The sequence below is a fragment of the Hyla sarda genome, chromosome 7, assembly GCF_029499605.1.
Source record: "Hyla sarda isolate aHylSar1 chromosome 7, aHylSar1.hap1, whole genome shotgun sequence".
Lineage (NCBI taxonomy): Eukaryota > Metazoa > Chordata > Amphibia > Anura > Hylidae > Hyla > Hyla sarda.
The window spans coordinates 81,290,532-81,306,009 of NC_079195.1; positions in this window are offsets into that span (position 1 = coordinate 81,290,532).

The window sequence follows — 15,478 nt, forward strand, 5'->3', positions numbered from 1 at the left end:
TGAAACCATCGTATGTTGAGGGATCCGTGCAATGTAAAGTATAGGAAGCTGTACTCACCTGTCCCCGCCGCTCCGGACCCGTCACCGCTGCCCTGGATGTCGCCCTCCATCACTGCCGCCGCGTCCCCGTGGTGTCCCCGATGCTACGGACGTCTCTGCTTCCCCGTCCTCGCTCTCCGCTCTCCGTCGCCGTCATCACTTCACTACGCGCGACGTGATGACGACGATGGAGAGCGATGGAGGGGATCGTGAAGAGGACGCGCCGGAGCCCCAAGAACAGGTAAGTGATCATCAGCGGACCACACGGGGCACCGTAAATGGCTATCCGATGGCAGCTGAAGAAGTCTGCGCTGCCGGATAGCCGTTTATGCGATGGCCCCGACATACAAAAGCATCGTATGTTGATGCTGCCTTCAACATGCGATGGCCTCTGAGAGGTCATCGTATGTTGAAATTATCGTATTTTGGTGCCATCATAGGTCGGGGGGGTCACTGTAATTCCCAAATCTGTTTAACTTTCTGGAATCAGTTGATTCAAAATTTTTTTCCCTAGTGGAGTACCCTTTTAATGACAGCAAGCAGAGATAATAAAATAATGAATATTTATTTCTTTCCTCATGACTATAGACTGTAGTACTATTATACATACTGACCAGGGGCCTATGCTCCACTTTATATAGTAACTATAGCTCAAATGATTTATCTGAAACACCCTCATAGAAAATCCCTAGAAATTTCAAAATAAAGACATCTAAGTCTTGGAAAGTATGATTTGTACTGCGCGGCTCAGTTCCTCAAACATAACACATAGTCTATTGTACTTTTCCCTTAAAACTCTATGCTTTCCAACATGACAAAAAGAGGAAACGAGGCAATATTAAAGGGAACCTGTGCTCGAAACTAGAATTTCATTCATGTTCCATGAAGGAACACCATGTGTCAAATAAAGCATTGAAAAAGCTGTACAGATAGGGTGACGTAGTAGAAATGCCACAGATTTTCACATGGCTGAAAATTTATGGAATATCCACCCGGAAAACAAACGGACATTCTGCAAATTTGCATGTTTTGCCAGTGCCAGGACTGTTCAGAAATCCACCGTCTCCATAGACGGCAATGAATTTCCAAGGCACATGGTTCCACCGTGGAAATTCTGCTGTGTGTACTGTGCAGCTGAATTCCATTGAAATCAATGGTACTCTGCTACAGTGAATTTTCCGAGCTGAATATTTTCGTAAATTCCACCACGTGAACATAGCAGAAGAATTTTTGTGCAGAGGATCGACAGCATTTACAGTAGCAGCAAAATGGAGGTAAAAAAAATACAGTTCTGTGGTGCTGACTTCTAGTCTGCATCTTATTCAGAAATGCTGCAGATTTATTGTGGACATTTATTGGGGTCATTTTTTTCTGAGTTAAAGGGGTATTCCGGCCAAATACATTTTATCCCCTATCCAAAGGATAGGGACCCTCCGCGATCTCTGTGCAGCACCAGCATTCTATGCGGGGCACTGCTCCAGTCTTGAAAACCTCTGTGTTTCCAGGACATTAGACATGAACTCATGCCACATTCACTCGTGAAGTCCCGCCACGCCTCCTCCATTCATGTCTATGGGAGGGGGGGGCGTGATTTGCATGCCCCCTCCATTCATGTCTATGGGAGGGGGGCGTGATTTGCATGCCCCCTCCATTCATGTCTATGGGAGGGGGCGTGACTGCCGTCATGCCCCCTCCCATAGACATGAATGGAGGGGGCATGGCGGGACGTCACCAGTCACGTCTCCAGTCCCAGAAACACTGAGGTTTCCGAGACTGGACCAGAAGCCCCGCATAGAATACGGATGCTGCACGGAGATCGCTGAGGGTCCCAGCGGCAAGACCACCCCCCCCCCCCCCCGATCAGACATCTTATCTCCTATCCTTTTGATGGGGATAAGATGTCTTTGGCCGGAATACCCCTTTAAAACAAGATTAGCACCATTGCCACCAGTTTCAAGATGGCCATGCTCAGTGAGGCATCTGGTGCAAACAATCATATGTTATGTTTACATCCGGCAAATTAGTCAATGTTCCTGCAACTGAAAAGAGGGTCCATAGATTTGATGGGAGTTGTTTCTCCAGTTAAAGAAATTTCAACACAGGGGTCTCCCAATTATAAGCATAGTAAGAGGTGTCCTTTGCTGCCATTCTCTGCCCTGGTCAGTTGATCCTGGAATGAAGACCCAATGAAACTCCCTAACAAGATATATAAAAATAGTTTTTCTAACACAACCTCTTTAAAGGGTACCTCTCATCAAAAAAACTTTTGATATATTATAGATGAATGTATGCAGAATAACTTTACAATTGCATGTTATTAAAAAATATGGTTCTTTTTATTTAATTTTCCACTTTGAAAAAATGACCACTAGGGGTCTCCCTACCAGTCCTGGCAGCAAGCATTTCAGACTCATGCTGGAGTCCTAAACACTACGAGCTGCCAGTCTGCTTTGTTCACAAAGGAGAACACTCAGAGCTGCCAGCCTGCTTTATTCACAGCCTGTTTGGCTGTGAACAAAGCAGGCTGGCAGCTCTGAGTGTTTAGGACTCCAGCATGAGTCAGAAATGCTTGCTGATGAAAGATCATTTTCTGACCCTTTCAAAGGGAACCTGTCAGCTTCAAGATCCCTTTTTACAATTTAGCCTGAAACACTGTGGCGTTTTGGAGAAAACACAGATTAAAAAAAGATCCGGCATGAAAAGACACCTGGGCAGTCCAAGACAGCCTCTCCACCCCACTGACCCTTACAGAGCTGTCAGGGACCGCCCAGATGACTTTACGCTCCCTTTGTAGCCTGTTTTCAAACAATGATTTCTCTGAAACACTACAACATTTAAGAGTGCATCATATGTTGGTTGTAAGAAAGTAGCCTGTATCTATTTCATGCTGTCTGTGATTCTGGCAGCACTGTCTGTGAAACTCCTGACATATTCTCTAAAAAAGAGACTGTCCCATGAAAAAAGAAGCCAGCACCCTGCCTCTGTACCATGTAAATACAATTACAATTTCATGGAATTAAACATCATTCCCCGAAAAATACCCATTATCATCGCAAAAAATTCGCTAAAATTGTGTTCAAACCCCCAAAAAACCTGTGTGCATGTAAGGCTGGTTTCCAAGGGTGGCCAGTGCCAACAGAGTAAGCGGATGGCATGGGCATTGCTGGCCCCCATAGATGGCAATGTATCCTGCATGGTATTCCACCAAATGAACAAGCTTATTCTTTCGGCAGATGAATTTCAGCGGCAGAGAGTACTGTAGTGTACACTGTAAAGGGAAATCACATTGACAGTAATGGAATTCTGTTGCATCAGAATTTACAAGTGGAAACTGAAATCTTCAACTGGCCACACACGCATGAGATAAAAGTTGGTCCAATCAGATCTAATGCATATAAAGGACTGTCCATTCTTTGGTCCTACAGTAAAGGAGCCGGTCTAGCAGTGGCTTATTCTCCTCTATCTATTTATATTCATATGCACACTTAGATAAACTGACAAACAGCTATATCATGCGTGTGGTCAGCTTTAAGTAGATGACACACATACAACTTCTCCATGCAGACAGGATGTGGGATATAATTAAATATATAAATATAAATGACTTAAAGGGTTAGTGTCAGTTGACATGTCATCAATAGTTTAGGTTGCACCGAGTCATAGTTGGGTAAAGTGCACGGCAGTGTGCACTTCACTTTTTGGACAGCTGTCCAATCGGTGGTGCCGTCTATAATTTTGACAAGTTCGGATGACATGCGAAAAGTTTTTACAAATAACACTAATGATTTGATTACTTAAAGCGTCAACTTATTACAATGTGAAAAGGACTTTAAGGGTAGGGTCACACGTAACAGATCCGCAGCGTATTTTACGACCCTATAATGTGCCTCCATGTCTGAGCAGCCGCGATGTTTGAGTACACTGCGCATGCGTGCGGCGAATCACTCGTCCCTGTGTGGCTGCTTGTAGCGGCGGATTGCTGCTGCAAGCAGGACATCGGGGAGATCAGCTGGAGGCACACTATAGGGTCGGGTTATCGGCGGATCCATTACGTGTGACCCTACCCTAAAGACATTTCAGTATAAGCAGTTCTAGATACAAACAAGTAAAAGCATTTGCCTGCTCTGATTGGCTGAGGTGGGAGAGTACACATTTTTATTTTTTTTATCTGAAAAAGAATTCCCTAGACAACCAATTTACTTAAATTTACCGAAAGCAAAATCATTAATAACACTGAAAAATGGATGTTGTGCAGTGTCAATAGTTATCAGGAGGACAATGACAGTATAACTAAAGATGCCATATAATTAGAGATGAGTAAATTTCAGAAAAATTCAATTCGGCCAATTCTCGGAAAAAAAAATCGGTTTGGTCCGAATTTATTCGTGGTGAATCGCTATTAAAAAACGGTTATTTCTGGCCTACAGAGAGGCTTAATAGGGGTGCAGAACACTTTGCCTTGTCCTAACACGTACAGGTAGTGTGCTGGGTTAGTGAAATAATACTGTTATTCAGTATGACATGCAGATTACAGGCTTCGTTAATAGAATCACTGCCACAGAGCGTCTGGATGTGGCCGATTTTTTTTATGTCATTTTTATTTTATTTTATTAGAATTTATTAACATTTTTTGATTACCCATTCTGGTGTGCATTGAGCTGGTGGTTCTCCTCTAGGCCAGATACCACCTGTTCCAGCCCCTGCCTCTCAGCGTTCCCCTGACTGTGAAAGTACGAATGTTTCATTGAATCAGTTATGGTTCATTGTTATCGCTCCAAGCTGTTTCATTGGATTCTTGTGATAATTCCACAGGTAATATGACGTCGACGACCATAGGGCCTCTGTCTTGAAAAGATGACATTGATTTTTTTAAATTAAAATTTAAGATTTATATTAGATTCCCAAGTTTAATGTCCCAGCATTTACTTTGAACTAATACTGTATGACCACAAAACCCAATCTAACAAGGAGTCACATGGCAGCACAATGACAGAGCCTAGAGGTGGCAGCAGCATGAGGAGACCATAATCTGGCAGAATGACACAGCCTGGAATTGGCAGCAGCATAAGGATACCATATAGTAGCTGAATGACACAGCTTTGAGTTGGCGGCAGCATGAGGAGACCATAGGGCCTCCCAATTCCTAAGATTAAAAGATGAATTTTCAAATTTGAATTGAAGATTTATGGTAGCTAGTGCTACCATAAAAATGTTAAGGTAATGTCTGAGCAGCATGAGGAGACCATAGGGCTTTACAATCCCTAAGATAAAAAGATGAATTTTCAAATTTGAATTGAAGATTTATGGAAGCTAGTGCTACCATAAAATTTTTTGATAATGTCCTAGCAGCATGAGTAGACCATATAGTGGCTGAATGACACAGCCTGGAGCTGGCGGCAGCATGAGGAGACAATAGGGCTTCACAATCCCTAAGATTAAAAGATTAATTTTACACTTTAAAATGAAGATTTATGATAGCTAGCGCTACCATAACATTTTTTAAGTAATGTCCCAGCAGCATAAGGTTACCATATAGTGGCTGAATGGCACAGCCTGGAGTTGGCAGCAGCATGAGGAGAACATATAGTGGCTGAATGACACAGCCTGCAGTTTGTAGCAGCAAGAGGAGACCATAAAATGGCTGAATGGCAAAGCCTGGAGTTGGCGGCAGCATGAGGAGAACATATAGTGGCTGAATGGCACAGCCTGGAATTGGAGGCAGCATGAGAAGAACAATAGGGTTGCTGAATGACACAGCCTGGAGTTTACGGCAGCAAGAGGAGACCACATAGTGGCTGAATGACACAGCCTGGAGGTGGCAGAAGCATGAAGAGACCATATAGTGGCTGAATTGCACAGCCTGGAGTTGGCGGCAGCATGAGGAGGACGTATAGTGGCCAAATGACACAGCGTGGAGGTGGCGGCAGCATGAGGAGAACATATAGTGGCTGAATGGCACAGCCTGGTGTTGGCGGCAGCATGAGGAGAACATGTAGTGGCTGAATGACATAACCTGGAGTTTGCGGCAGCAAGAAGAGACCGTATAGTGGCTGAATGACACAGCCTGGAGGTAGCGGAAGCATGAGGAGGCCATATAGTGGCCGAATGACACAGCATAGAGGTGGCGGCAGCACGAGGAGAACATATGGTGGCAGAATGAGACAGCCTGGAGGTGGCATCAGCAGCATTAGGAGTCCTGAAAGTGACCCAGTGACAGAGTGGTGCGGTGGGTGGCAATACCAGTACCCGGTGACGAAGGTGGGAGAGAAAAGATCTGATGTGGAGGAATGTTTGTAACTGGGGAGCAGCGCCTTAAATCTGTTTGGCACTATCCATATTTGTGAAGTGTTCATGTAGCACCATGGTCAATCTACTCTGATGCATCAGCCATTGGTGGGTGGAAATCCTGGCTGATCCATGCCTGATTCATCTTCACAAAGGTCAGTCTCTCCACATTTTATGTGGACAGACGAGTTCTCTTTGGGGTGACTATGGCCCCCGCCACACTAAACACCCGCTCTGATGGCACACTACTGGCTGAGTAGGACAGCTTTTCCAGGGCAAAACTGCAATTTACAGCCATATATAAAGTTTGGCTGCCCAGAAGTCCGGCTGATCTTCAAGGTTTGTTGGCATGGGCATGTCAAGGTATGCCACCACCTTCTGGTTCAGGTCCTGCTCCAGGTCTACCTGCTGCTGATGAGTTGCTTCACTATGCGGATGAAGAAAGGTACTCATCAGTGACTGTAAACTCAGGCTGCTGCTGATGGAGCTGGTACTGCTCCTGCCACCCCACCCCACCCCTCCCCAGCAGCCATGGTGGTAGAAGGTGAGCGCAGAGTGCCCCCAAGTCAGACCTGCGAGAGGATGGACGAAGGCTCCGATAGGCATTGGCCAACTGACTACGTAGGATGTCTCTGTAGTAGGTCAGTTTGTCCTCCCTCTCAGTGGGTGTATAAAAGGCCTCCATTTTGTGCAGGAAGCGAGGGTCCAATAAGATGGAGAGCTAGAAGTCATCCTGCTGCCGAATGGTGACAATTCGGCAGTCATTACGCAAGCAACTGAGTATGCATCGTGCCATTTGTGCAAGTGACTCGGAGGGACTCCCTGCCTCCATCTCCACTGCATACTGCCACAGTGTGTCTGGGTCCTCTGTCTTGCCTTCCTCATGACCCTCTAGCTCTTCTAGCTGCTTCTGCTCCTCCTCTCCTGTCAGATGACTAGAAAAAACACCCATTTGGCAAAAACCTAAACTGTGCTCCACTGTGCCCCTCCCCCTCCTCCTCCAGTTCAGCCCCCGCAGGGCTCATGTGGCTGTGAGATGTAGGCGCCATGTCTCCAGTGCCCTGACCAGCCATCGTTTCCAACACGTGTTGGAGGAAATGAAGCAGTGGAATCACATTGTTCATCCAGTAATCCTGGCGAGTGACTAATAATGTGGCTTCCTCAAAGGGCCTGAGCAAATGGCAGTTGTCACATATGAGTTGCCACTGGTTGACATTAAAGTTACATAGGGGAGTACCATCAAGATCATCAAGAAATTGGTGATGGCTTTTCGGTCCAACATATGGAGGGAGGAATTCCAACGTGTGGCAACGTCACAAATCAGACTATGTTAGGGTATGCCGTTCTGACGCTGCAGCTCAAGGAGGGTGTGTTTGTGATGTATGAGTGGCTGAAGTGCATGCAAAGTTTCCTTCCCATTGTTAGGATGTCTTGCAAATGGGGGGAACACTTCAGGAACCGCTTGACAACCAGATTGAACACGTGTGCCATGCAGGGAGCATGGCTCAGCCCACCTTGCCGCAGCGTAGACAAGATGTTCTTCCCGTTGTCAGTCACCATGGTTCCCATTTCCATTTTTCGTGGAGTAAGCCATGCTCTGATTTCTTTATGAATTACTTTTAGGAGTTCCTCTCCTGTGTGACTCAGTTAGCCAAGGCAAACCATGTGAAGAACAGGAACCACATTCACCCAGTGGGCGGTAAAGGACATGTATTGTCCCTGACCATAGTTACAGCTCCAGATGTCGGCACTGCCGTGCACTTTGGTGCACACCGACAGGCTCAAGGACTGGCCCACCTTCTCTTTCGCAAAATTTTGCAGGGCTGGTTTTGCCTTCTTCACAAAGAAATGACGGCTTGGGAGTCTCCACCTCGGCTCAGCACAAACCATTAGTCTTCTGAAAGGTGCAGAGTCCACCACTTGAAAAGGGAGGGACTGCAGGACCAGCAACTTGGACAGAAGCACATTCAGCTTCTGCGCCGTTGGATGAGTGGGCGCATACTGTTGTCTCTTCAACATTGCTTCGCCGATGGATTGCTGGCGGAATGACTGGCTCAAATTAGGAGGAGCATGAGCATCTGGAGTGACAGAAGGAGGGTATGACACACAGCTCCCTTCGGCTGAGGTGGTTGAGCCTTGGCTGGCTGAAAGGGGGAGCGGCGTGCCACTGGGTGATGCAGCAGGCTGGACCACCACATCGGACCCACGGTTCTCCCAGGCTGCTTTATGATGGCGCAGCATTTGTTGACGGAGGGCCGTGGTGCCAACATTGGGACCCTGGCCACGCTTCACCTTCTGCCGACATATCTTGCATGTGGCTATGTTAACCTCCTCTGGATGCTTGATGAAAAACTGCCACACCGCCAAGTAGCTGATTTTCCCACCAACAGTCCGCACTAATTGACTGCTACTGCTGCCGTCTCCAGGAACCTCTGTTCCACTACCTCCCGGGAAGGTAGGCTGCTGAGAAGCAGGTTGTCTCCCCCGGGCACATTTGGGTCCAGAATTTTCACTTCTGCCAACATGCTGACTGCCAACCATGCTACCACCTTGCTGGCTCAGCTGCTGCCTCATGGGCATCCTGCAACCTTCTTCTCCTGATGATGATGATGATGATGATGATGAAGCCCCTTCTGCACCCGACTCCCAATTGCGATCGGCTTCATCATCATCAACAATTGTTTGCACGTCACTGATGTCCTCCTCAGGTTCCTCAACAGTGTCTGCTTCAGGAGCCTGAATGCTGGAAACACCACCTCCCACGTTACTCTCTTCATCACTACTTCCCCGCATAGGGGAGGAAGCAGCGGATGTCTCCTCTACTTCTTGGCTGGGCAGTAGCTGCTGACTGTCCTCTATTAGATCATCCTCACTGAACAGTGGAGCTGAACCCACATCATAAAATGCTTCATTAGGGGAGGGAACAGCATAGGACAGAGGCAATGGGAGGACAGGGACTGCTCCCGGGCCATGCCAACTGAGGGTTGTGTCTGAGGAATCCACTGACTGTTGACTGGGGGTATCAGATGTCACTTGTGATGAAGTGGATGACCGTGTTCACCAATCGATGATGGCAGATGGGTTGCTGGTTGAGACACGACCACTAGCTGATACCGGGAGATCAGGCCTCTCGCTGCATCTCATACTGCCACTTGCCAATTGTCTACTGCGACCACTGCCTGCGACTGATGAATTTAGGCCTCTGCCACTCCTCTGTGCAGTCCTGACACTTTTTTGCCTGACATACTTAGTGCATAAATGAGGGGAGTACAATACACTTCACTAAACTTAAAACAGTATTTGTCTAGAACAGCAGCAGATGTGTACTTTTGGCTTGCCTTTTACAGTAACTAGGCTACCCCGATACACCCCCAGGAAAGGCAGGGGGAGAGGGGCCGTCGCTGCCCGCTTCACTCCATCTGCCTTTCCTGGGGTCTAGAGCCCTGCTGCCGCCGCTTCTCTTCCGCTGGCTATCTGTGCCGCTGCCCGTTTTCTCCCCCTGACTATCAGTGCCGGCACCCCATTGCTGGCGCCGATAGCCAGGGGGAGAGAAGCGGCGCCGGTAATGGGGCAGCGGCACCGACAGACAGGGGGAGAGTAGGTGCAGTGGCACCCATTGCCGGCGCCGCTGCCCCGTTGCCTCCCCAATCCCCGGTTGTATAATTACCTGTTGCCGGGGTCGGGTCCGTGCTGCTTCAGGCCTCCGGGGTGCGCCCCCTGCGTCGTTGCTATGCGCTGCGAGATGCAATGACGTCACTTGTCATTGCGCCGCACCGTGCAGTGCATAGCAACGACGCATGGGAAGCAGCGCGGACCCGACCCTGGCAACAGGTAAATATACAACCGGGGATTGGGGAGGCAACGGGGCAGCGGCGCTGCCCCATTGCCGGCGCCACTTCTCTCCCCCTGGCTATCGGCACCGGCATTGGGGCGCCGGCACCGATAGTCAGGGGGAGAAAACGGGCAGCGGCGCAGATAGCAAGTGGGAGAGAAGCGGCGGCGGCAGGGCTCTAGACCCCAGGAAAGGCAGGGGGAGAGAAGTGGGCAGCGACGGCCCCTCTCCCCCTGCCTTTCCTGGGGGTGTATCGGGGTATACGCATGCACACACACGCACCCTCATTTTACCAAGCATATTTGGGTAAAAAACTTTTTTTTACCCAAATATCCTTGGTAAAATGAGGGTGCGTGTTATAGGCCGGTGCGTGGTATACCCTGATAAATACGGTATGTATGTGGTATGCACTTATGAGGGCAGAACGCTTAAAAAGTTTTTGTGTACAACACCAGCCGGTGAGTACTTTTGGCTTTCCTTTCACAGTATCTAGGCCGTTAAGACTTTATCAGGAACAAAATGGTACAACACTTAGATGTACATATGTGGTATGCACTTATGGGTGCCGAAAAATGCGCTACAGTACACCTAAAAAAGTATGTGTACAACACCAGCCAGTGAGTACTTTTGGCTGTCCTTTCACAGTATCTAGGCCCTTAAGACTTTATCAGGAAAAAAATGGTACAACACTTACATTTACAGATGTGGTACGCACTTATGAAGGAAGAAAAATGCGATACAGTACGCTTAAAAAAGTTTTTGTGTACAACACCAGCTGGTGAGTACTTTTGACTGTCCTTTCACAGTATCTAGGCCCTTAAGACTTTTTGAGGAACAAAATGGTACAACACTTAGATGTACGTATGTGGTATGCACTTATGAGGGCATAAAAATACGCTACAGTATGCTTAAAAAGGTATGTGTACAACACCAGCTGGTGGGTACTTTTGGCTGTCCTTTCACAGTATCTAGGCCCTTAAGACTTTATCAGGAACAAAATGGTACAACACTTAGATTTACATATGTGGTATGCAATTATGAGGGCAGATATATGCGCTACAGTACGCTTAAAAAAGTTTTTGTGTACAACACCAGCTGGTGAGTACTTTTGCCTGTCCTTTCACAGTATCTAGGCCCTTGAAACTTTAACAGGAACAAAATAGTACAACACTTAGATGTACGTATGTGGTATGCACTTATGAGGGCAGAAAAGTGTGCTACAGTATGCTTAAAAAAGTTTTTGTGCACAACACCAGCCGGTGAGTGCTTTTGGCTGTCCTTTCACAGAATCTAGGTCCTTAAGACTTTATCAGAAACAAAATGGTACAACCCTTAGATGTACATATGTGGTATGCACTTATGAGGGCAGAAAAGTGCGATTCAGTACACTTAAAAAAGTTTTTGTGCACAACACCAGCCGGTGAGTACTTTTGGTTGTCCTTTCACAGTATCTAGGACCTTAAGACTTTATCAGGAACAAAATGGTACAACACTTAGATGTACGTATGGTGTATGCACTTATGAGGGCAGAAAAACGTGCTACAGTACGCTTAAAAAAGTTTTCGTGCACAACACCAGCAGTAGACACCAGTGCTGCAGCCCACAGTCACTGTGTACTACAGCCAAAATAGCACATTCTCATTCCCACTCCCTTCCCTATCAGTGCTTCTAGGCAGGATTTGTGCTTGAGCTGAATTGCTGCTGTTCTTCTGTGCAACACACTGCTCTGTGATCCTCTCTATAATAGAACGCTGTAGACAGTGACTGGGAGGTGAATCGCTGCAGTAAGAATGCTTTTCTGTGAAAAACAAACTGCTCTCCGTCCAACAGAATGCCGACTTGACTAGGAGGTAAATCGCTGCTGGAAAAAGCTTTTCTGTTTAACACACAGCACTGTCTGTCCCTATCTATCTCTCTGCAGTGTAAGGCTGAAGTGACTGGCCGCAATATGGCTGCCGATTATATAGGGCTATAACATCACAGCCGTGACTGGCTTCTGATAGGCTGCATCCTGCATGTGATTCAGGGTCATCCCACCTACCCTTGCTCTTGCCTTCCCAGGATTCCTTGCCCCATGTCCTCACATGTGGATCTGCCATTTTAGATGCCTTGGAGTCTGGACTGCACTAAATGGAGTTTATTGAAGCAATTTTTCTGGATATTAGTAATGAATTCGGATTCGTCAGATTCGATTCACTCATCTATACATATAATCACAAATCTTAATCCCTTTACATTGCAGGACATATATTTACATCCTGCGCCAACTCCCATGATATAACGCAGGGTCACGCGGTGACCACGCGTCATATTGGGTAGGTCCCAGTGGCCATCAACGGCCAGGGCCCGCAGCTAATACCGGACATCACGGATCAAAGTTGATCGCCGCGTCTGAAGTGAAAGTGAAACCTTCCCGGCAGCTCAGTGGTACTGTTTGGGACCGCCGCAGTGACCGCGGCGTCCCAAACAGCTTGCAGGACATGAGGAGGATCCCTACTTTCCTCCTCACTGACCGATCACTGAATGACTGCTTTGTGCCTGAGATCCAGGCAGGAGCAGTCGAGCGGTGATAACACTGATCAATGCCATGCTTTTGCAATGCAGTGCTGAGTGTAGGAGATCAGTGTGTGCAATGTTATAGCCCCCTATCGGGGCTATAACATTGCAAAAAAGTGAATATAAAGTGTTAACCCCTTCCCTAATAAAAGTCTGAATCACCCCCCTTTTCCCATAAAAAAAAAAAACAACTATGTATATAAACCTATGTATGTATCACCATGTGTGTAAATGTATGATCTATAAAAATATATTGTTAAGTAAACAATTGGTCAATGGCGTACACATAAAAAAATTCCAAAATAGCGTATTTGTGGTCACTTTTTATGCCATAAAAAAAATGAATAAAAAGCGATTGAAAAGTCTGATCAAAACAAAAATGGTACCGCTAAAAACTTAAGATCACAGCGCAAAAAATGAACCCTCATACATCCACATATGCGGAAAAATAAAAAAGTTATAGGGGTCAGTAGAGGACATTTTTAAACGTATTCATTTTCGTGCATGTAGTTATGATTTTTTCCAGAAGTACGACAAAATATATAAGTAGGGTATCATTTTAATTGTATGGGTTTACAGAGAAGGTGTCATTTATAGGTGAAGACAAGGTGTCATTTATAGTGAAAAATGCACTTATTAGAAACGGAAGCCCCCCAAATTTTACAAAATGGCGTTTTTTTTTTCAATTTTGTCGCACAAGGTTTTTTTTTTTTTTTTTTTTGCTTTCGCCGTAGATTTTTGGGTAAAATGACTGATGTCATTACAAAGTAGAATTGGTGGCACAAAATATAAGCCAACAAAACGAAAATGCAAAAAAACTAAAAATGCTAAGTCCTTAAGGGGTTAATGTCTGTTGTAGATTAGCAAACATGGTAGATTCAGTTCTATTCATCCAAATGTTTTTTTTTTTTTTTTTTTGGCAAGCATATTGATTTCTGTAAACCCTTTTCAGATGAATGGGGCAGTGGCAGTTTCTGCAACAGATTTTCCGCTTGTGAATTCCTTCTGAGGCCCCATTCACATGGCAGTATTATTTGTGCCACTACTTTACACCAGAATGTATAACCCACAATCACTAGTGGCACATAAACAGGGGAAATGCATCATGGAAAGCTTTGCACCTTTTTTTTTATATTGGACTACTGTAAAATACTGACCCAAACATTGCTGTGTGAAAGTGGCCTTGGTCCTTTACATCATTTGTTAAGTCTGATCATGTATATATATAATTTATTTATATAGCGCCTACAGATTCCGCAGCGCTTACAATTATGGGGTACAAACAAAGACAAGTATCAGACATAATATTACACAATAACTATTAAAACAAGAGGTGTGGGGATATATTGAGGATATGTTGGGGATATGTTGGGGATATGTTGGGGATATGTTGAGGATATGTTGGGGATATGTTAGGGATATGTTGGGGATATGTTGAGGATATGTTGAGGCCAGTTAGAGACTGTTATAGGCCTGTCTGAAGAGATGTGTTTTTAGGCCACGTTTGAAACTATGGATGTTGTTGTTGAGTCTGAGGGATTGAGGGATAGCATTCCAGAGAACAGGTGCAGCACGAGTGAAGTCTTGGAGACGGGAGTGAGAAGTTTGGATTATAGAAGATGTTAGTGTGAGATCATTAGCAGATCGGAGAGAACGTGTAGGATGGTAAACAGAGATGAGAGAGGAGATGTAGGGAGGTGGAGCATTGTGGAGAGCTTTGTGTGTGAGACTGAGGATTTTGTACTGTATTCTGGACTGAATTGGTAACCAGTGTAGTGACTGGCACAGGGAGGAGGCGTCGGTGTAGCGGCTGGAGAGGAAGATGAGTCTGGCTGTGGCATTAAGGATGGACTGGAGAGGAGAGAGTTTGGAGAAAGGAAGGCCTATTAGTAAAGAGTTACAGTAGTCGAGGCGGGAGTGAATCAAAGCAATAATGAGAGTTTTAGCAGTTTCAGTAGTGAGAAATGGGCGGATTCTGGAAATGTTTTTGAGATGCAGGTGACAAGAACGTGAAAGAGACTGAATATGGGGAGTGAAAGACAGATCAGAGTCAAGTATAACTCCAAGACAGCGAGCCTGCTGCCCGGGAGTTATGGTAGTACCACATACCGAGATGGAAATGTCAGGGTTAGGTACAGTATCAGTTGATGGAGAAAAAACAAGAAGTTCTGTTTTAGAAAGATATAGTTTCAGACATAAAGAGGACATGATGTCTGAGACGGCAGAGAGACAGTCACTGGTATTCTGTAGGAGTGCAGGGGTGATGTTGGAGGAAGAGGTATAGAGTTGGGTGTCATCAGCGTAGAGGTGGTACTGGAAACCAAATCTACTGATTGTTTTTCCAATGGGGGATTTGTAGAGTGAAAAGAGTAGAGGACCCAGGACCGATCCCTGGGGAACCCCAACAGCAAGGGGAAGAGGAGAAGATGTAGAGCCAGAAAACGAGACGCTAAAGGAGCGGCCAGAGAGATAGGAGGAAAACCAGGCGAGAGCAGAGTCCTTGAGACCGATGGAGCGGAGACTACTGAGGAGGAGTTGGTGATCCACAGTGTCAAAAGTGATCATTGCTTGTAATGCAGGGCTCAAGTCCTGCAGGAACGCGCAGGAACTGAGTTTCTGCACGTTTTTCACAGCAGGAACACTGTTCTCATTAGCAGGAGTTCTGTAGGACCAGCTTTTGAGTGGAAATCTTGGGTGAGTTCCTGCACTTTTTATTCCTAGGACTTGACCCCTGTTGTAATGCCTGCAATGTGGTAGAATTCTCAT